Genomic DNA, 20744 nt, shown 5'->3' on the forward strand with positions numbered 1-20744 from the left:
TGTCCCTGCCACAATCATATCTGCAAACTGTGATCTGCCTGTTAAGTATGCTTGGAATCCTCCATTTGAGAAAGGAGAGATGGAAGCTCTGGTCAATGAATGGAAGAATGATTCAAGTTCATTTTGTCAATTTTACAGTGCAAAAGGTGAATTAGTATTGAATGCATGCATTAAGTCTGCCTATAACCTAATAAAAACTGGTGTGTGTGGGTATGACTTTGTGGCTCCATTGATCGATGTGTGGAAAATGATTTTGGATGATTTTTATGCGATTCAATCAGTTGATACCAGGGAAGACACACTGTCAATTGGAGACTGTCCCACTTCTCCAGTTACTGAGTCCCTGCCATGTCTTGTGAATGTTCCTGTAACTCCACCCTGTACCATGGATAACTCAGTGTTACTTCCCAGTAAAACAGAAGCCACTGATACATTCTTAACCTTGCCCTGCGCAAATTTCTCAGCAGAGAATCCAGAGGTCCTGCTGACTTCCGAGTCCAGCCTAGCCAGTACTCATGACTCTTTGTTTAGTGAAACAGACACCAGAAAAATCTTGCCTGTCTCTGCAAACACTTCTGCAGAAATTACCTGTGTTAATAAAGTTCAACTCCTGTCTGATCCAGCAGATGCCAGTAGGTGCACTGCATCAGTTTCCGAGTCCCAGCAATCCTGTCTAGTAAACTCAGAACCCCAGCATCTGAATTTTCCAATTTTACAAATGAATGGTGATTCAGATGCGCAAACATTGTGTCTTGATCTTCCTGTTTCTACACCTCGCTCTAGTTTCGTGAATAGCTCAGAGCATCTGCTATGTGAACCTGAAATCGCAGAATTATTACCTTGTTCAGAAAATTTTCCAATAAATTTGCCCTGTACCATGAATTGTGCAGTAGATCTCTCCAATGAAAGTCAGGTCACAGAATCATTATGCTGTCCAGCAGGTGCTTCCATGGTTTTGCCCTGCAATATGGACTGTTCAGTGATCCTGTCCAGTGAAGCTGTGGTCGCAGAGTCTTATGCTTCATCCAGTACTTTGGATACTTTAAACCCTCTAGCAGAGGAGGCTGAAGCACTGCTTACCTCAGTTGGTGTTGCAGTAATATTCACTTGTCTAGCAGCTGTTTTGGAATTACAGTCTGCTCTAATAAAACTTGATGAATTTCTGCCCAGCAAAGCAGAAGCCATTGAAATATTGTCCTCGTCAGCAAGTGTGTCAGATACCTTGCCCTGTACACAGTCTGATTTAACCAATGTTGAGTCCCTCTCCAGTGTTGTAACAGCCGAGGAACTCCAGCCCTGTCCTCTGAATGTTTCAGAAGTCTTGCCCTGTAACATGGATAATTCTGATTCTCTGGTCAAAATAATAGAAATCTCAGAATTTCAGTCCGGTCTGATGAGTGTTCCTGAAACCCAGCCCTGTATCCTGAAAGATTCTGGTTCTCTGGCCGCTGTGGCAGAGGTTCCAGAGTTCCCTTCCTGTCCAGGGAATTCCTCAGTTTTGCCTAGTCCAGTGGGGGCTGCTGCAATACTGACTTGTTCTGCAGCGCCTCATGAGCCCCAATCCAGTGTATTAAATGAGTCTCTGTCCAGTCCAGAGGTAGTTGTGGAGTCCCTGTCTGGTTCAGTGCATACATCAGAAGATTTGTCCTGTCTTGTTAGTGCCCCTGAATCTGATTTGTTACTGACTTTGCTGGAATCAGCGACATCTAAGTCTGATCCAGCATTCTCGTGTAAAAGTCCAGTAGTTGCGAAGTTTAGTCATGATGATTTTTTTTTGGCCAGTCCTGGTTTTGGTCCTGTCTTGGCTGACCCTGAGGCTCACAGTTCCTTGACATGCCCAGAGGTTTCTCTTGTGCCGGTGTGCCCAGATGTTCTTTGTGTGCCAGAATGCCCAAGTGTGTCTAAGGTGTTAGCGTGCTCTGATGCTTCCTTAGTGGGAACACGTTCTGATATTGCCAGTCTGCCTGCATGCCCAGAGATGGTTCTGGTCCCTGGAAGCCCTGATATTGATGTTTGTCCTTGTGGCCCTGACTCGGGAATTGCCCTAGGTTCCATAGGGGTTCTTGATAGTTCTCCATGTGAGCCTAAGGGGCATTCTGACCTATGGGGATCTCTTTGGAGCTTCAAGGTGTTCTGGGAGGTCTCTGAGAAAACTTGTCCTGGTGCCTTGGACTGGTTCAACAGTGGGTTTTGTGTTGGTAAAGACAGTACCGGTGGGCATTGCAAAGGCTTTGGCGTTTCTGAACTGTTCCTGGAAGGCGGTGGGTATCGCTCAGGGAGTTTCGGAGGGCTTTCTTCTGGAAATCATGGTTCTGATGGGTGTCACACTGGGGCTTGTAGTACTGATGGGCATGGTTCTGTAGGTTCTGGTTCTGATGGGTCCAGTCTTGTGGGGACTGATTCTGGAATTCGGTCTTGCCGGGCTGTCCCGGTCATCATGAATTATCAGTCAGACTGTTTTGTTGGAAATTTCAGTTTTGAAAAGCGTCTGGAATCCGCTTTTAAAGGCGGGGGTATTGTAATGATCGCTGCTGCAGCAGCTATTGCTGGAAGTAGTGCTGCAGCTCAGGCAGTTCTGATCTATTTCCATGCAAGTTGCATAGCTTTGTCTGTCTTTCCCTGCTGTCAGCTTGTGACTGATTATCATTCACCTGTGTGGGAATCTGCATGTCTGCTCCCATTGGATGACCTCAGTATAAAGATCTGCTTCCTGCAGGGTTTCCTTGGGTTTTCATAGCTTCAGCTTAAGCCTGCCTTGCTGTCGCTTTAGCCCCCGATCGTGTTTCTTGTTAAAGATACTTTGCTGGTCTTTGCATCATATATTGGTTCATTGCCAATATATATGCATACCAGCACGTTTATTATTTTCCTTGTATTTGTGTTACGTTGATATATCAGTGTTGCTGATATATACGTACACGAACTGTTTATTTCCTGTGTTCAGTTAGTCAGTTTTCCAGCACGTTTTGGTAGTTTGCGCGTACCGTGAACACCCGTGCTGAGCTAGTTATCCTGTTCCTGGTCCTGTTTGTGGATTGCGTTCATCTCTGCGAAGAGATAACGAATCCTTCTGAATCCTGTTCTGTTACCGTTTGTGGATTGCGTTCATCTCTGCGAAGAGATAACGAATCCTTCTGAATCCTGTTCTGTTACCGTTTGTGGATTGCGTTCATCTCTGCGAAGAGATAGCGAATCCTTCTGAGTCCTGTTCCCTGTGTTACTCCAGTCTTAGTCAGCGTTCCTGCTTATGTCATATATCGGTTCATTGCCGATATATACATATGTTAGTCAGACGTTACAAATAGTTTCATTGATAGCTGTAATTGTAATACGCTAGGAAAACATACTTATTGTATATTTATCTGTGTTACGTTCATCTATCTTAATCCTGCTATTTTCTGACTGTCCTGTCCTGTCTTTGTGAGGCACGCCATCGCCGCATCGCATTGGCTGCCTCATTCCAGTCTGTCTGGTTTTGGACGCTTGCTGTCGCTAAGTAGCCGCTAGCTAGCAAGCGTTCATTCTGTCTACCTGTCCTGATCTCCTCAGTTCCGGTGTATGCGCTCAGCACTACTTTGCGCTGAGACGTTATACGAAAGCATTGTTTGTGGCTGTCAGATCTGCACCGGCTCTGTGCGCCACAATCTCCTATTGGAGTCAGTCCTCCCCTCCACTATACTAGGGATAGCCTGTTTCCTGGTGCTAGTGTGTGTACCTCCTCCACGTCAGCCCATGCGTTGCATGCTGACTGTGGAGAATACACCACCAAGCCTTACACACAGATTATTGAATGAGCTGAAACCCGTGGATAACCTATTTCAAATAGTAGTGTTAGTTTACTGGAGACACGTCAGGCGCATTAGCATACATTCACTTGCTGCCCTCACGTGCCCTCATGAAGTTACTGTGCAAATACAAGCTCTCTGAACCATATGTGTACAGGCAGTAGGCTCACTCCCCTCCTGCTCTCCACATGCCAATGCCTGTGCCTGAACATTGTCACCTAGGCACTGAGTATTATTGTAACCTTTATATTCATAAAGTTTTGCTGCGTGGTATGCAGGCAGGGGGGGCTAGTCAATACTTCCTGCTTCAGTGATGCTTTATTTGTATGGAAACTTTGCTTCACCTTTCTCCATGTATCATTCACTCTTGAGAAATGGAGGCTCCTGTACAGACTTAAGATCATTGCCTGAGCCATCTATAAGTGATTGGATTAAGAGACGATAATGTAATGTCTGAATAGAGAATAAGTGGTCTTGTTAAAACAAACCTCCTTTGCTGTTTTCTTGTCCAAACTTTACTCCCATCTATAGATGCCCATGCCTTGTCTGGATGCCTTGCAGCTGACTTGTATTGAGAAGGCAACAGAGACTTGAGCAATATAAACATGGACACTGCTGGGAATTCTCATGGATTGCTCATCAGTTCTTTATGAACTGTGGATGTCTTGACTTCACAGACCGCTCCAGCATTACAGCCCTCTTTTCTACATCTTGTAGATGCTGGGAAAGTCAGAATCTCCCATGTGATTTGTGTGCCATTATGTGGTTTTTAAAGGGGCACTATGATAAATCATCCTATATCTAACTTAAGGAGAAAGAAGAGAAAGAATGAATTAGGTGTGAATGGGGAATAAGAAAAAAATTATAATAAAAAAGTAAACAGAACCATCACAATAGTCACCTAACCACTGGGCATCCTGTCACCTGAGAGGTTATTGACGGAGATGCTCTCTGTGTCTGGTCACCAGAGTGGATGAGAGGAGCATGCCACAGCTCCTACCACATCTCTGTAGGGAAGTAAAATCTTAGAAAAACTGCAGTTTATATTGTTCTCCCCCACAAGGGAATGAACTGAGCGGCATCTCCATTAGTAACTACTTAGGTGACAGGATGCCCAGTGGTTAGGTGACTATTGTGATGGGGTTTTTTATGTTTTTATTACTTATATTTTATTTTTTTAATTATTTGTAGCTAATTATTTTTTTTTCTTAGAAAGAAGATGATTCGCTATAGTGCCCCTTTAACTGTTGTTGAGCATAAGCGCAACTGACTTTACCAAAGTATTGCATCAATATCTAATTGCAGAGTGCCAAAATGCATGGCTTAGCCTGTATGCTGATGTTGGAAGATCATCACAAATAGAAAACATGAATCTCTCTAAAAAAAATCATGTATTGCCTAAACATGTTTATCAGATCTGTTTTATTACAGTTTGATGTACTGAAGATAGTTACCCTGCTATATCTGCATGCTTTAGGCATGTGCATTATCATGTTGGTAGAGGCGCTTTACAAGTACATAGTAACTGTGTATGGTTGGAGTGGTGAAATGTCACAGTGCAAATGTTTCCTTGTATGCAATCAAATGTTATCAAACGGTAATGTTTACAATTCTACTTCAAAGGCTTCAGAGCTTAGTTCATGCTCATTGTTGTTCTTCTGCAGGTATGAAGGCCAGACTATGTTAACCTGTTAAAGGCTGGGTGTAATTATTTATTAGGTATGTAATAATTTGTGACAGTCTGTCCCTTAACCCCCCAAAACTACTCCTACATCATGTTTATTCAGTCTGAAACTGAATGAAATCCTAAGGTGGCCACACATGATACAATAGAATGATCCAATTTTACAGCAATTCAATAAAAACGAATGCTCCCACTTCCCCCCACAGCCGCACCATGTGATTGAGTATGTGACATTGTAATTCACGCAACTGCACCTTAGCATGTTATTTATTATTGCTTTATAAAGCGCCAACATATTCCGTGGGGCTGTACAAAGTAAGAAGCATACATGGGGTACAAATTAATACAGACAATGGTATACACTAGTATACAAAATTCAGACTTGATGCAAAATACAGAAATGGTACAAAATACAGAATTCGTAATTATAGTGATAAAATTAATATGACTAAATGTGTAACAAATTCCAAGACTCAAAAGCTTACAATCTAAAGATATTGGAGGGGGGGGGGGAGGGAGCAAGAGGTGGGGTAGTATACAATATTCCTACTTAGAGGCAGTGTGGTTTAGGTTATTCTAGTATGTGTACAACTGTGCCAGAGGTCAAAGGGGGAACTGGCCTAAGGTAGAGCGTAAGCTTGATGGAAAAGGTCAGTTTTAAGGGCACTTTTAAATATAGCAAAGGTTGGAGAGTGACGGATGTGATGTGGCAGGGGATTCCAGAGGGTGGATGAAGCACGTGCAAAATCTTGTATACATGAATGCAAGGAGGTGATTCTAGAGGAGGACAAAAAAAAGGCATGTGCAGATCTGAGATTGTGGTTCAGTTGGTATCTGGAAACTAGTGAGCAGATGTAAAAAGGAGAGAGATTGTGGAGAGCTTTGTAAGTTTAATGCTAGGCATACACCTAGCCAATTATGCGCCGGATCGAGCCGGTGGCTCGATGCCGGCGCATGTCCACGCGAGCGCACGGAACGATCCCCGCCCGTCCCCGCCGGCGCTGCTTCTCACCCGCTCAATTCCCCACTATTGGCCGCCAGTGGGGATCGAGCGGGGAATCTATCCGGCAGGTCATCGGACCTGTCGGATATTATCAATCGAGCCATCAGCGGCTCGATTGATAAGGGCTGAAAATGCCGTGTATGCCCGGCATAAGTTAAGAGTTTGAACTGTATCCTCTGGTTAATTGATAGCCAATGAAGAGCTTGACAATGAGGAGCAGCAGAGGAAGAGCGGAAAGAAAGATGAATGAGACGAGCAGCAGAGTTCAGTATAGATTCAGTATCTGTTAGTTGGTAGTCCACAAAGTAGAATGTTACAATAGTCCATATGAGATATTATAAGAGCATGTATTAACATTTTAGTAGTGTCCTGAGTGAAAAAGGTCGGATGTGAGATATGTTTTTGAGTTGGAGATGGCAGGAGCTGGTTAGGGAGTGAATATGAGGAACATTATGATAAGCTATGAAGATTAAAGTTGCTTTTTGCTTTTTTTTTATGCCATACCTGCAGTGTCTGATCAATTTTCTATTTATGCCTTGAAGCCATAGCTAAGCTGTTGCTTAGGGCCCTATTTCAACATAATCAATTTCTGATGGTAAGCGTGAGCACACTGGGCTGAGGATAGAGGCAGAGGCACCAGAGAACAGGGCAATGAGCACAGATGTGGTGTGTTTCTGCAGGCAGCCCCACATTCACATAGGGAATCGTAGATTCGGAGGAGGGTACAGTCTATGCAGAGGTGTAAATCTGGCCCTGATTGCAAGTGTAAAATATGGCCCAGGTGAATGTAAGCTATATCTGAAGCCAGAGTCCTGGTAGCTTCCATAGGGAATCTTATCCATTCAATCAATGTTGCCCGTCAGGGATTGGGCGACATTGTTGGGCTGGGCTTTAAAGATGCGAGTCAACTGTGCAGCTGATGATCTGAACTGTTGCAATGCGGAGGAACAACGGAGCGACATGTTCGTCATGTCATTCGGGGGAGCAGAGTGCACAAAGAAATTGGCCGTCGTTGGGGGTGAGTTGAGCCTCTGTACACATGCCTGATCAAGCGTGTGTACAAGACTTAAGATATCCAAATGATTCTCTGCAGCCCTGCAAGACAAAGACAATGAAACTACTGTGCTGCAATTGGCTTTTTTTGTTTTGAAAGAAAACAGCTCTGTGCTGCAGCATTGTCAGCAATTATTTTTTCCTCTATTTGTCTGGGTATGTGCTATATCATTGTACTTAAAACTGAGACACATTGTTTTATATTAGATATGCAAAATGCTCAAATCCACTTCTTGATCGAAAAGACATGCCCATTCCTTGAACGTTGTTTGTCCTTTTCCGTTTTATTTTGAATTGTGGATGAATATAAATATTAATTAAAAATAATTCCCTTTTCACTCTTGTAGCAACATAATATTATCTTCCATTGTACCCAACTAGATTTATTCAATTCCATTATGTTTTCATAACATCTGCAATAGCTGATATTCCAGGATGGATTATCACAATATTGTTTTTCATTAGGTTGTATACATAACACTGTGGAATAACATCCCCCGAACAACAGCAGCCAAGAAAGGGACGCTGTAAGCTCTCGAATGAAAATGCAATGCTAGTGAATTCATTTCCACCCAGACTTTGTATGTGAATAATACTGGCCAGCAAGCACTGAGCCTTGATTTACTGTGGAAACATTTCCTGTGCCTAATCATTTTGCCCTGGCTCGTTGTACTGCAGATAGGATTACTGTATTAGGAATGTGATTTTAAATGGCCGGGGGCAGTAATTTGTCAGCATTTGAGAGGATTAGGTGCCTCAGTTTGCCCTATCGAAACTGTGAAAGCTTCCTAATGGGTCAACATGCTAAACATTGGCATAAGTTGCTTACAAACTCTACATAGGTTACAGATAGAGCTGAAAAACATTACATTATCAACAGCCACTGTTAACAAACCAACAGATATGGCTCTGATTGTCATTGCGTCTCAGTGAAAATACCTTTTACAATTTCTCCATGGACTATTTTGATGGCATCTATCAATTTAGTTGTAGCAGCCTACATATTTGCAGTGTCTTTTATGATTATGTCACAGATGCCACTATCATTTTGTTATGTTATTTACAGCCATAGGCCTGGGAGTACTAAGAGCGCTTTTGGATAGTGTGGACTGATTGTCGGCTATTTGCAAAGTGCTACAACAGTGGGACCCTATGTGGATGATTCCACTAGAAAGAACAAGGTTAGTGTTAGGAGTAGAAAGAGGAAAGTTAGTGTTAGGAGTAGATAGAGGAAGGTTAGTGTTAGGAGTAGAAAGAGGAAAGTTAGTGTTAGGAGTAGAGAGGGAAAGGTTAGTGATAGGCGTAGCGAGAGGAAGGTTAGTGTTAGGCATAGTGAGAGGGAGGTTAGTGTTAGGAGTAGACAGGGGTAGGTTAGTGTTAGGAATAAAGAGGGAAAGGTTAGTGATAGGCATAGCGAGAGGAAAGTTAGTGTTAGGAGTAGATAGAGGAAGGTTAGTGTTAGGAGTAGAAAGAGGAAAGTTAGTGTTAGGAGTAGAGAGGGAAAGGTTAGTGATTGGCATAGCGAGAGGAAGGTTAGCGTTAGGAGTAGAAAGAGGAAGGTTAGTGTTAGGAGTAGCGAGGGAAAGGTTAGTGTTAGGCGTAGTGAAAGGAATGCTTGTGAGTGAAAAGTAGAAAGAGGAAAGTTAGTGTTAGGAGTAGAGAGGGAAAGGTTAGTGATTGGCATAGCGAGAGGAAGGTTAGCGTTAGGAGTAGAAAGAGGAAGGTTAGTGTTAGGAGTAGTGAAAGGAATGCTTGTGAGTGAAAAGTAGAAAGAGGAAAGTTAGTGTTAGGAGTAGAGAGGGAAAGGTTAGTGATTGGCATAGCGAGAGGAAGGTTAGCGTTAGGAGTAGAAAGAGGAAGGTTAGTGTTAGGAGTAGCGAGGGAAAGGTTAGTGTTAGGCGTAGTGAAAGGAATGCTTGTGAGTGCAATTTTCTTTTTCCTTTATTAATAAATAGTTTTTATAGTTTTACGCTATGGCTATTCCGAATATTATCTTTTGAGGTGTGATGATCCCATGAGAAAAGTTGAAACAGTGGACGAGAATTGTTTGAGAAGGCAGGGGGCGGCCATATAACCCCATAGGCGCTGGAGACCCATCTAACAGAGGGTCAATACGATGTGGTGAGTGCCCACTGCTTGGGGTGTGGTGGTGGTGTCCTACCAAAGCGGAGACAGTGGTAGCCGACTGCAGGAGCAAGATTGTACATTTGATGGAAAACTGGAACTGAACTTGTGTTTTACATGAGAGGAGTTTGTTCATGGGAACATTAGTGCGCAGCTTTTTTAGATTGTGAAAGTAGTGAAAGGAAGGTTAGTGTTAGGAGTAGAAAGAGGAAGGTTAGTGTTAGGAGTGGAGAGGTAAAGGTTAGTGATAGGCGTAGCGAGAGGAAAGTTAGTGTTAGGAGTAGAAAGAGGAAGGTTAGCGTTAGGAGACAGGGAAAGGTTAGTGATAGGCATAGCGAGAGGAAGGTTAGTGTTAGGAGTAGAAAGAGGAATATTAGTGTTAGGAGTAGAGAGGGAAAGGTTAGTGATAGGCTTAGTGAGAGGAAGGTTAGTGTTAGGAGTAGAAAGAGTAAGGCTAGTGTTAGGAGTGGAGAGGGGAAGGTTAGTGTTAGGCGTAGTGAGAGGGAGGTTAGTGTTAGGAGTAGAAAGAGTAAGGCTAGTGTTAGGAGTGGAGAGGGGAAGGTCAGTGTTAGGCGTAGTGAGAGGAAGGTTAGTGTTAGGAGTAGAGAGAGGAAGGTTAGTGTAAGGCATAGAGAGGGGTAGGTTAGTGTTAGGAGTAGAGAGAAGAAGGTTAGTGTTAAAAGTAGAGAGAGGAAGGATAGTGTTAGGCATAGAGAGGGTAAGGTTAGTGTTAGGAGTAGAGAGAAGAAGGTTAGTGTTAAAAGTAGAGAGAGGAAGGATAGTGTTAGGAATAGAGATAAGGGGGGGGGGGGGGGTAGTGTTAGTAGTAGAGAGAGGAAGGTTAGTTTTTGGAGGAGAGAGGGGGAGGTTAGTGTTAGGAGCAGAGAGGGGGAGGTTAATGTTAGGAGAGACGAGGGTAAGGCTAGTGTTACTAGTCAAAAAGCAAAGGTTGGGATCGGAGTGGCAGGTTAGTGTTGGGCATTAAAATGGCTAGTGTGAAAAAAGCAGTCAGAGTGAAAATATGACTGTTTTTTGCTAAATGAGTAACTTTGGCAATATGCCAAAAACAAATAACTATAAAGAAAGATATCTGCTACAGATATGTGTTCCACACACATAGAATAACTGTTCATCTGGAATTCTTAACCACTTGATGACCACAGTGGTAAACCCCCCTAAAGACCCGGCTGATTATTACTAAAATGGCCACTGCAGCTTTAAGGCCAAGCTGTAGGGCGGCACAACACAGTACACAAGTGATCCCCCCCCCTTCTCCCCCCACTAACAGAGCTCTCTGTTGGTGGGGTCAGATCGCCCCCCAGTTGTTGTTTTTTTTAAATCAATATTTAGGTTTTTTTTTTTTATGTTTTTCTTTAATTCTTTACTTTCCAGCAAACCCCTCCCTCCCCCCAGGTGGCCAATCACTCGATCGCTGTCATAGGCTTCTGCCTATGAGAGCCGATCGCTCTCTTGTCCCCCAGGGGGACAGCCGTGTCTTACGGCTGTCCCCAGTGCAGCGCTGCTGCTGATCGCAGCGCTGCACTATGTAAATAGCCGCTCTGAGCCTGAAGACGGGGCGGAGCTCCGCCCCCGAGAAGGAGATGGGAGTGCATCCTGCGCGAGATCTCCTTCAGTAGCCGGCTCCAGGACCTGACGCCAATTGGCGTTAGGCGGTCCCAAGGCAGGCTGCTGTATAAAAGTGAAAGGGTGTGTGTATTATTGGAGTGCAGATATGTGTGAAGGCATTTTTTTTTAATAGATTTTAAAGGAATTGAATTGCAGTATGATGGATGCAAAACAATAAAAATCTCCCTTTTTATATTGAATAGAATTTTTTTTTTATGGTATACCATTCCAGCGTCACTCTTTATTATTATATAAATAACAATAAAGAATGTACGCTTCCCAACTTCCATTGTCACCATATGTGCATTCACTAATTACCATATACCATCCTGAATTCTTCTAGCTGCACATCAAACAATCCTATACACTATTCTGGTTGCTCCCTCACACTGGACTTCTTATTAGCATTGCTCTTTTCTTTGAATTCTCCCTCACACCATGTATGACAAGCTTTGAGCCTTGAAACTTTCAAGTATAACGTTAAATGCTTCTTTTCAGACTAACATATAACATATGCTGGCCTCTTCCCAGACACAGATCCACATTTGCTTCCTTCTGCACCACCTGTCAGAAGACCTGCTGCTCTCTCAGCTATATATCCTCACTACCATATGATGTAAATGCCTATTTGTATACGGGTTGTTGGGCTGGTGTACCACTAGTACTGCTAGCATCTGTGTTTATATAAAATGCTTTGATAGAAAGTAAGAATATTACATGTAAATGTGTGTATATGTTACCTTAGGCAGTCTATTGGATTCTTGCTTACCTTTAATTGTTGCAGGTCAGAGAAAAAAAATTAACCCATGGGCTGGTTGGCATGGTAACCATACATCCTAATTTCTGTACATCTTAAGAAGTATAATAAGTGCCAGCATTGCTCATAGCAACTAATCATGGACTAATTGCAACTTGCATTAGAAAAATGACAGCTACATATTTTGGTTTTCTACAAGCAAAAAAGGGCAGCTTTTAAAAAAAAAAAAAAATAATAATTTAATTTTTATAACACACATGACAAATGATCTGTACAAAGGTTGCTTTGAAATGAATAAAATAATAAAATAAAATAAAATCATGCCCAAAAGACAAACCCATTAATGTAAATACAGATGGATGGGTCTATAATTGCATTGCTGTGTTTGTTCTCCCCCTAAAAGGTTAGGAGGGAGGAAGGGAGAGTGGAGAGGTAATATGGAAGAAAAAGGTAGAATACGGAGCACTTTCATTTACTAGAGCTTTATTGTAATTCACAGCAATGTTCTACTCAATGTTTAATTTTTAATTTATATAGATGGATAACATGGCTGATGATTAGCTATACCCATAATTCTGCAAATTTGCTGTTACATTTCAGAAAAACGTGTTTGCATTTTGGCCTGACAAAATAGGGATATTTTATGCCTGATAACACTTCTTGACAGGTGAATGTTAAATCTTTTCCTAAATACCTTTATTGCTGACTGAAGACTGCATTTAATTAATCATGAAAAATATATTCTGTTTATTTATTTATGAGATATTTAAATAGTTATTGATTGGTTAAAACTGGTAAGGTATATCGTTGATAAGAGGTTTGTTTTCGTCTGCAGTATGCATGGTGAAGAAAATATTGCAGAAAATGGGATATTGTTTCTTCTCTACTTAGGAGGACCAGTTTAAAGGCTAAAAATGGCAGTGTTGTGAAGCATACTGGAAAGAGAGACTGGCTTTGGCATATGAGACAAGGGGCTGAGTCCCAGCTGGAGCCAGAACCTATAGCAATGTTTTAAGCATTCTGATACGTTTGAGTGCAGTGGAAAGGTTCATAAAAATAAATGGATGAATGCTTGCTTAATTTGCATACGGCATTTTGTTGCATTTTGAGATGCTTATGTGTGACCACACCCAAAACTAATAACAATAACAATAATATTTATATAGCGCTTTTCTCCCTGGGGACTCAAAGCACTGTGACCCTGCATTATGCAGTCTCAAAGGCTAGGGAAAAGAGGTGAGTTTTTAGCCTTTTTTTTAAAGCTGTCCAGAGAAGGAGCCTCTCGTACTGATTGTGGAAGTGAGTTCCATAGAGTAGGGGCTGCATAGGAAAAGGCCCGAACACGAAATGTTACCGTATTTTTTCGGAATATAAGACGCACTTTTTCTCCCCCAAAAATAGGAAGAAACAGTACCTGCATCTTATATTCCAAAGGCAGGGAATCCCCGACTTCAGAACCGCCTGCCGATGCCAACCGCCGATGCGCCGCATTGTCGGGGACTCCCTGCCTTGTCCCCCTGTGTGGTCTGCCGGTCCGCTCCCCCGGTAACAACTACAGAGCAACTCACCTTTCTATGGATTCCAGCGCTGTGTAGTCTGCTGTGTGGTCCTCCGCCTCCAGCATGTCAGCTACACCTGTAAATGAAAAGTTAGCGCAGAGACGCTCACCTACTCAGCGGTAGCCGCGGCGGTGGCAGCACGATCTGCAGACATCTCTCCCGGGAGGCTTCCCCTAGTGACGGCTCCTGCTAATGACTCATTGAGTCATGAGGAATTACTCATTGAATCATTAACAGGAGCCGTCACTAGGGGAGCCACGCAGCTTCCCCTAGTGACGGCTCCTGTGAATGATTCAATGAGTCATTAGCAGGAGCCGTCACTAGGGGAAGCCTCCCGGGACGAGATGTCTGCAGATCGTGCTGCCACCACCGCAGCTGCCGCCGAGTAGGTGAGCAGACATCTCGGCCTCCCGGGACCGAGATGTCTGCAGATCGTGCCGCCGCCGCTGAGTAGGTGAGCGTCTCTGCGCTAACTTTTCATTTACAGGTGTAGCTGACATGCTGGAAGCAGAGGACCACACAGCAGACTACACAGCGCTGGAATCCTTACAAAGGTGAGTTGCTCTGCAGTTATTGTTACCGAGGGAGAGCTCCACATGGGGGGGGGGACAGAGGACAGGATGGGGACTGGGGGGGGTACACACATGGACATGCACAGGAGGGGGCACACACAGGAGAACAGGAGGGGGACACAGGGACTGGAGGACCACACGGGGGTGAAGGGGACACGGGGACTGGAGGACCACACAGGGGGGGGGGGGGTGAAGGGGACACAGAAACACACACAAGGGGGGCAGGAGGGGACACAGACACACACAGGGGGACAGGAGTGGACACAAGGGGCCTGGAGGATCACAGAGGGGGGCTGGAAAAGACACACAGGACATGAGGGGACACATGGGGCAAGAGGATCACACAAGGTGGCAGGAAGGGATGCCACACACAGGGTGACAGAAAGGGACACATAGTGGACACAAGAGGACAATGGGGAGAACATGTACTGTACAATACGCTCCTGGAATATGGACGCACCAGGTTTAGTATATACTGTATACATTTTTTTCCCCAGATTTTTGCCCTCTAAACCTAGGAGCGTCTTATATTCCGAAAAATACGGTAAGTGTATCCTGGGAATAACCAGCTTCATCTTGTTGGCAGAGCGGAGGGTGCGTGGAGGGGCATAAAGTTCCAATAGATCGTTGGTTGGTGTAATGCTGGCACGGATGGTAGACACCTTGTTTGTAAAGAAGGCAGATAATTCTTCACACCTTTCCCTGGAGAATGTGGTTGGGGCTTTTAGGCAGGAAGGATTTGCAGAGTGATTCCACTGTGTGGAAGAGTTGAACAGCTCTGTTGTTGGCTGTAGATATTTTGTGCGATATAAAGTCTGAGGTGTTGAATTAGGCTAGATTTGTGCTCCTCAGACCCTGATTTACGCCACTGTCTTTCTAGTCTGCACCCTTTCTTTTTTAGACCATGATGGGTTTGTCAAACCAATTAGCTTTCTGCTTTTTGGTTGCTGATTTGGTGCGCCATGGGGCAATACTGTCAAGTGTTTCATATATCGTGTTGTTGTACTGGGTTACTAGAGTGTTTAGGTCCATTTGACTGTTTAGCAGATTTGTAAAATCCAGGTTGGCAGTTATCCTCTCCGGTGTTAATTTACTCAGGGGACGGGTTTTGATTGTTTCTTTAGGGAGCTGCTTGATAGGGTGATGTTCAATAGTAAACTGAATTATGTGATGGTCTGACCACACCACTGGGGTTACTGTTATGTTACTAATGTCCATTCCAAGGTGGAACAGTAAGTCTAGCGTATGCCCTCCTCTGTGGGTAGCAGATTTTACAACTTTTGTGAAGCCTAGTCCACCCATGAGATTTATTAGTTCATTTGCATCTTGTGATTGAGTGTTATCAGCCCAGACGTTGAAGTCACCAAGGATGATCCATCTCGGATAAGACAGAGTCAGCATGGCCAGAAGTTCTGAGAATTCCTGTAGGAATGGGTCAGCATCTCCGGGAGGACGATAAACCACTAAAATTTTTAAGCCTTTACCAGCTGAGATCTGGCCACCTATACATTCAAAGGACTTTGTTGAGCCAACATTCAGGGCTCTGAGCTGCAGAGTTGTTTTGCCACAAATTGCTACACCCCCTCCTCTGCGGTCTCATCTTCCCTCACTTAGGACTGAGTAATTGTATGGAATGGTTGCTTCCAATGTGTGCCCCGCATTGGCACCAATCCAGGTTTCAGTGATGCATGAAAAATCGCATGTCTGAATAAGGTTCGCAATAATGGCTGTCTTATTGTTTATAGAGCGGGCATTGCAGAGCAATGTGGTGACTGCATGGGGCTTAGCAATGGCGACTGAGTTCACTGACGGGGTGTTACTGCATCTCTGACTAGGGACATGGTAACTTCTGCTACTTTCAGCCTCTGATTTCCAGTAAACATCACTGGAGATCGCTGGAAAGTTATTTTCCTTGAATGGGCCTGGGTCTCTGAAGTTGGACTGAGTCTGAGTGTGGCACTTTTTATGGGTCTGGCCACCTTTTTTACCTCTGTGAGTTTTATTTAAAATCCCTAGAGATTCCAGCAAATTATCTTGTTTTTTCCCAATGTGAGATGCAGCTCTCGATGGTCTGAGAGATAGTAAGAAGCTGGCCGTATAGATTAACATTGCTCTTTGGAAAGGAATGGGTTAAGGGAACCTGAGATGAATTATAACACACAAAATATATATAGATCAATAGCTTTTGACGAGGAAATCATTTTACCTCTATTTTCGCCGCTCTGGTGTGCCTTATTTCTTTTATTTCTACATTTCCCCCCCCCCCCCCGGGAGATATCCAAGATGGCCGCCGGCTCATACCCTTCTTGTTCCGGGTCATGAGCAGCTCAAATAGTTACTTTGTACGCTTGCAGCGCTTCTGCGCTGCTCAGCGTACAAGCCTAGCTTGAGACACGCATGCGCAGTGTAGAGAGCCCTAGTGCGCACGCCCTTCCACGCTGAGGAGTGCCGGTGACTTCATCCTCCCGCAGCACAGAAGCCCGACCTGGATTTCCTCGACCAGGGCTTGGAACGAGTGGCTGAAGTACGGAGGAAATCATTTCCTCAGGTAATGATTGGAAACAATTGAATCTACTAACCAGCCTAGACCACCTACTGTGTATGCAAAGCAGGAAGGCATAGCCAGGAGGGGGAGGGCTTGAAATGACAGCAGACGGACTCAGCTAATCTGATTCCAGGTCAAACTAAAGGCCCATACACACGTCGGATTTTAGCGAACGACCCGTCGTTTGAACGTTCCGTCGTTCGGACGTTTCCGCGTCAAATCCGACGTGTGTACAGACTATCGTTCGGGTGATAAGACTGGTTACCAGCGATCCGCCGGGCGGATCGCTGGTAACCAGTCTTATCACCCGAACGATAGTCTGTACACACGTCGGATTTGACGCGGAAACGTCCGAACGACGGAACGTTCAAACGACGGGTCGTTCGCTAAAATCCGACGTGTGTATGGGCCTTTAGACTGGCTCAGTCAGGCTTTCTTTTCACAGCTGATAGCAGAGTAATTAGGCAGAGGAGAAAGAAACTAAAAGCATGGTAGGTGTTTACTGTCATGTTCTCATTGGATTTTTATGATAAAATACATAAGGGTGCTTCATCTCTGGTTCTCTTTAAGTAAGCTCTTCCTTTGATTGTTGTTGTTTATCAGTGGGGGGTAGAAAAAAGCAAATGCTGGCCTTGAGAATCTGCTAGGATGGCATTTGTTAATGCCTAGGTTGTGAATGTGCCCTAAAATATTGTCACAGCATATTCACACGTAGGCATTAATAATATGCCAGTCATTTAGGCTTGTTCACACCATGTGTTTCAAAATATTTTACTGATTTGCACTAAGTGCACTTTTTTTTTTAAATTTTTGAGCACAGCAAAATGCATTGGCTTGACAGCCCATGCCAATCAATGGGCTCCTCACATAAATTCTTTTTCTGTGCACAAAGAAACCGCTTGCTGATTTTTCTTTTGCATGCTGTTTGCGTTTTTACTTTGAATTACATTGTGCTGCTGCTAAAAATGCACATGTAAGCCTTACAAGGTGCACATGAAACTGCAGTTTGAGAGGAAACCGTTTCAAAATGCCTCTCACAAACATTAGAAAACAGTTTCATGATTTTTTTTTTATTCTTTAATTTACTCCAGTGGACTGCTCTGAAATTCTTCAGAATGCATTTTATAAATTCCTATGTGTGCACAGGCTGTAAGCAGTGAGGTGATCATCTTTGTCATATAAATATATGGGTAGACATAGATATTGATTGTATAGTGTTTTGCTGCTTGGGATGATGATGATGATGGCACTTTGCATAGAGAGAGGGGTTTATGACCTCATAAAGTCTAGTCACGCACCATGACCTCAGTCTAGGAATGGACAGAAATATTTCACCTAGGCTAGTGCTGTAATTGAAATTGGGTTTTTCATTTGCTTGCTCGCTAAAAGGAATAGTAAATCTTTGCGATGTATGTCTCAACCCTTTAACCTACATTTGAAATGAATTACTTCATGCTTTATGAATTATCATTTTAAATAACTGAAATTAGAGTATTGTTTTACTACAATTATTGATAAGATTTTTTTGTTTGTATCTGAATATTTTCTGATGATTTCTCAAAGAGGAATTTATTTTTTTCTTTGCAAATATATATAAACTACAGTGCATACAAAATATTATAGTATAAATGAACTTATAATTGTAAATTCAATCATCTTTTTGATTCTGCAGCCAGGCCAAAAACCTCAAATTCTTTCTTTATGGGTTTGATTTGTTAACGCTTCAAAAAGCTGAGGCACTATATGCATAAATGAACACAGTTTACTACACCTTGCTGGATGCTTGGTCTATTAATCTGCAATGAGATTTACCTCATATATGAGTGGTTTGGGTAACATAACCAGCTCCTGCAGACCAGACACTTTCCAAAGTGCTGAACATGCTGTAAATATGCTGCTGCTGTTTTGTCACCTCCCCCATGCCCCCCTATGCAAATATTGCCTTCTTCTTAGTAAAGCACCATGCCCTTTGCCGACAGGTATGGAAGCTCTTTGGGCATCACTTTAGCCCAATAGGGATGTTTGATAGTTGGAGGAAAGGTACTTTGAATAGACTTTCAATAGAACAATCGCATAAAAATCCTCTTCCCAGCCAGTGTAAATGGGTACTTACCAAACCCCTTCCCTATTGACCGCAAATGTTAAAGTAGTAAAAACAGCACACCAAATAGAAATGATTGAAGTCTTTAGGGCTCTTCAGTCCAGGACCTAAGGATCTTTGGTCCACAGAGGTGATTAAAGGGTGGCAGACTTTAGCCTTCAAGACTTTCTCACTTTCTCAAATCCTCTGCAGCTCTTCATTAAAAAATACTGGGTCCTTCCATTGCTGTTCTTTAAATCCAGCTCCAAATTGACATGTTTCTATTTATGGTATATACACTTACACACACTTAATACTTGACTTCATTGACCAAATAAGGATTTCTTATTTTATCTACCAAGCAGAGGTTCGCTATAAGGCATATATAGAAAACAGACTTTTGATTGTGCCAGTTCATATCTAGTTTGCTGACCTGTGTTGATTACTGAGAAATCAGCACAGTGGGCCCCGGTTTTTCTTTTTACATGTGATCTGTTGTTTTTTGCAAATAGAGGGATTTCAGAATTTCTGTTATAGAAATTTTGTAACAAATTGAGTTGGACCAAAACACACATAGTTTTCACTCTCACTAGTGTAAAATGATGTCCTAGTCCCCCAATGGACCCGCTCCCATAGACTTGCCAGGGCATAGCGTGCTTTGCATGGGCAGTGGGGCGGCGTATGCTTATATGAGCTTAGCATCAGCCCCACCCACATGTGTCACAAGGGGGTTTTCTGCTGCTGTGTACCCGCACTGTGTGTGAACAGTTAGCACATGTGTAGCTACAAAGACTGCCAAGTGGGTGCATGAAATTGCAACCAGAAGGTGCTTGTTGGCCAGCAGATCGGAGGCTGAACTGCTCGGCAATATGAAGTTCAGCCATCCATGCGAAAGAGGCCTAGATCAGGAAACTGCTTTAGTAAATCAGGCTCAGCCAGCTTCCTTTGGCTAATACAAGCCTGCAAACATGGCTAAAGCCATCTCATCACAATGCATAAATTATTCAGTTTACTCTGCAAAGATGCATAAAAAAATGTCAGTGCTATAAAAATGTATAGTAATAGGAGTTTCAGTATACTCTATTATTATACATTTATATAGCACTGACATTTTCTGTATGACTTTACAGAGTAAACTGAATAATTCATACAGCATTATAAGACAAATGATTTCAGAGAAAATGAACAAAAGGGAAGGGTTGGAGAGAAAACCGAGAGCCTTATAATGTAGTATATTGATTTTGATGAGGGTTATTTGAGTGAATAAATTACACTTCCGTGTAAACGTGTGCCACACCAGTGGCCTCATTGTAGGCAAATGGAGAGAACAAACATGACCCCACTTAGGTTAAAAATTTGCTCTCTGCAGGAATGGGCCAAAAATTACCCTCCACTCAGGGTGGATTAAAACACCATACAGTTGCTCAGTGGTGCCAAACCAAAGTCAGGGATTTTAAAAACAGTTTAAAAAGAGGAGACAATGGTGGTCTTACCACCTTCAAGAAGACTCAGAACTGCAATACGAAGAAACATTATTGTTACAAAAGTACAACTCTCATAAAACAATTTCAATGCGTTTCTCTTGACTAAGCAAGCTTCATCAGGCAAGTAAGAGATGATAAAATCTCTTACTTACAGAACAACCTGGCACCTCAGTGGACAATTGATTGTAGCCATGTGGGCAGACTTGTGACATCCAAAGGAAGGTTAATCACTGTGGGCCTCATTTACCAAGGCATCTCCAAGTATCTCCACTGGGATGTGTCACAAGTGATTCTGCAAACATGGACCGGATAAAAAAAAAACAAATTTAAGTGAGATAATAAAAGATTGAGTTTCTCGCATATCTTGTTGCACACTGATGATTGCTGAAAGGTTAGTATAGTAGATTATTTTTTTTTCACAGATCTCCATCGCATGGAGGTGTGTTGTTCCTAATAAGCTCAGGCCATCCTG

General features: G+C 43.1%; 1 protein-coding gene across 2 annotated transcripts in view; it reads left to right on the forward strand.

The window, feature by feature from the left end:
- Window positions 1–20744, forward strand: part of KIF26B (kinesin family member 26B) — a 568793-nt gene that overhangs the window by 45021 nt on the left and 503028 nt on the right. The window contains exon 1 of one of the 2 annotated variants that reach the window (XM_068232061.1): window positions 7473–7490. The exons of the other annotated variant lie outside the window; for it this stretch is intronic. The gene's annotated coding sequence lies outside the window, so the exon portion shown is untranslated. Of the gene's footprint in view, window positions 1–7472; window positions 7491–20744 lie in introns of those variants that run through there. 2 annotated transcript variants of the gene reach the window in all.

Source organism: Hyperolius riggenbachi, chromosome 4 (genome assembly GCF_040937935.1).
Source record: "Hyperolius riggenbachi isolate aHypRig1 chromosome 4, aHypRig1.pri, whole genome shotgun sequence".
Classification (NCBI taxonomy): domain Eukaryota; kingdom Metazoa; phylum Chordata; class Amphibia; order Anura; family Hyperoliidae; genus Hyperolius; species Hyperolius riggenbachi.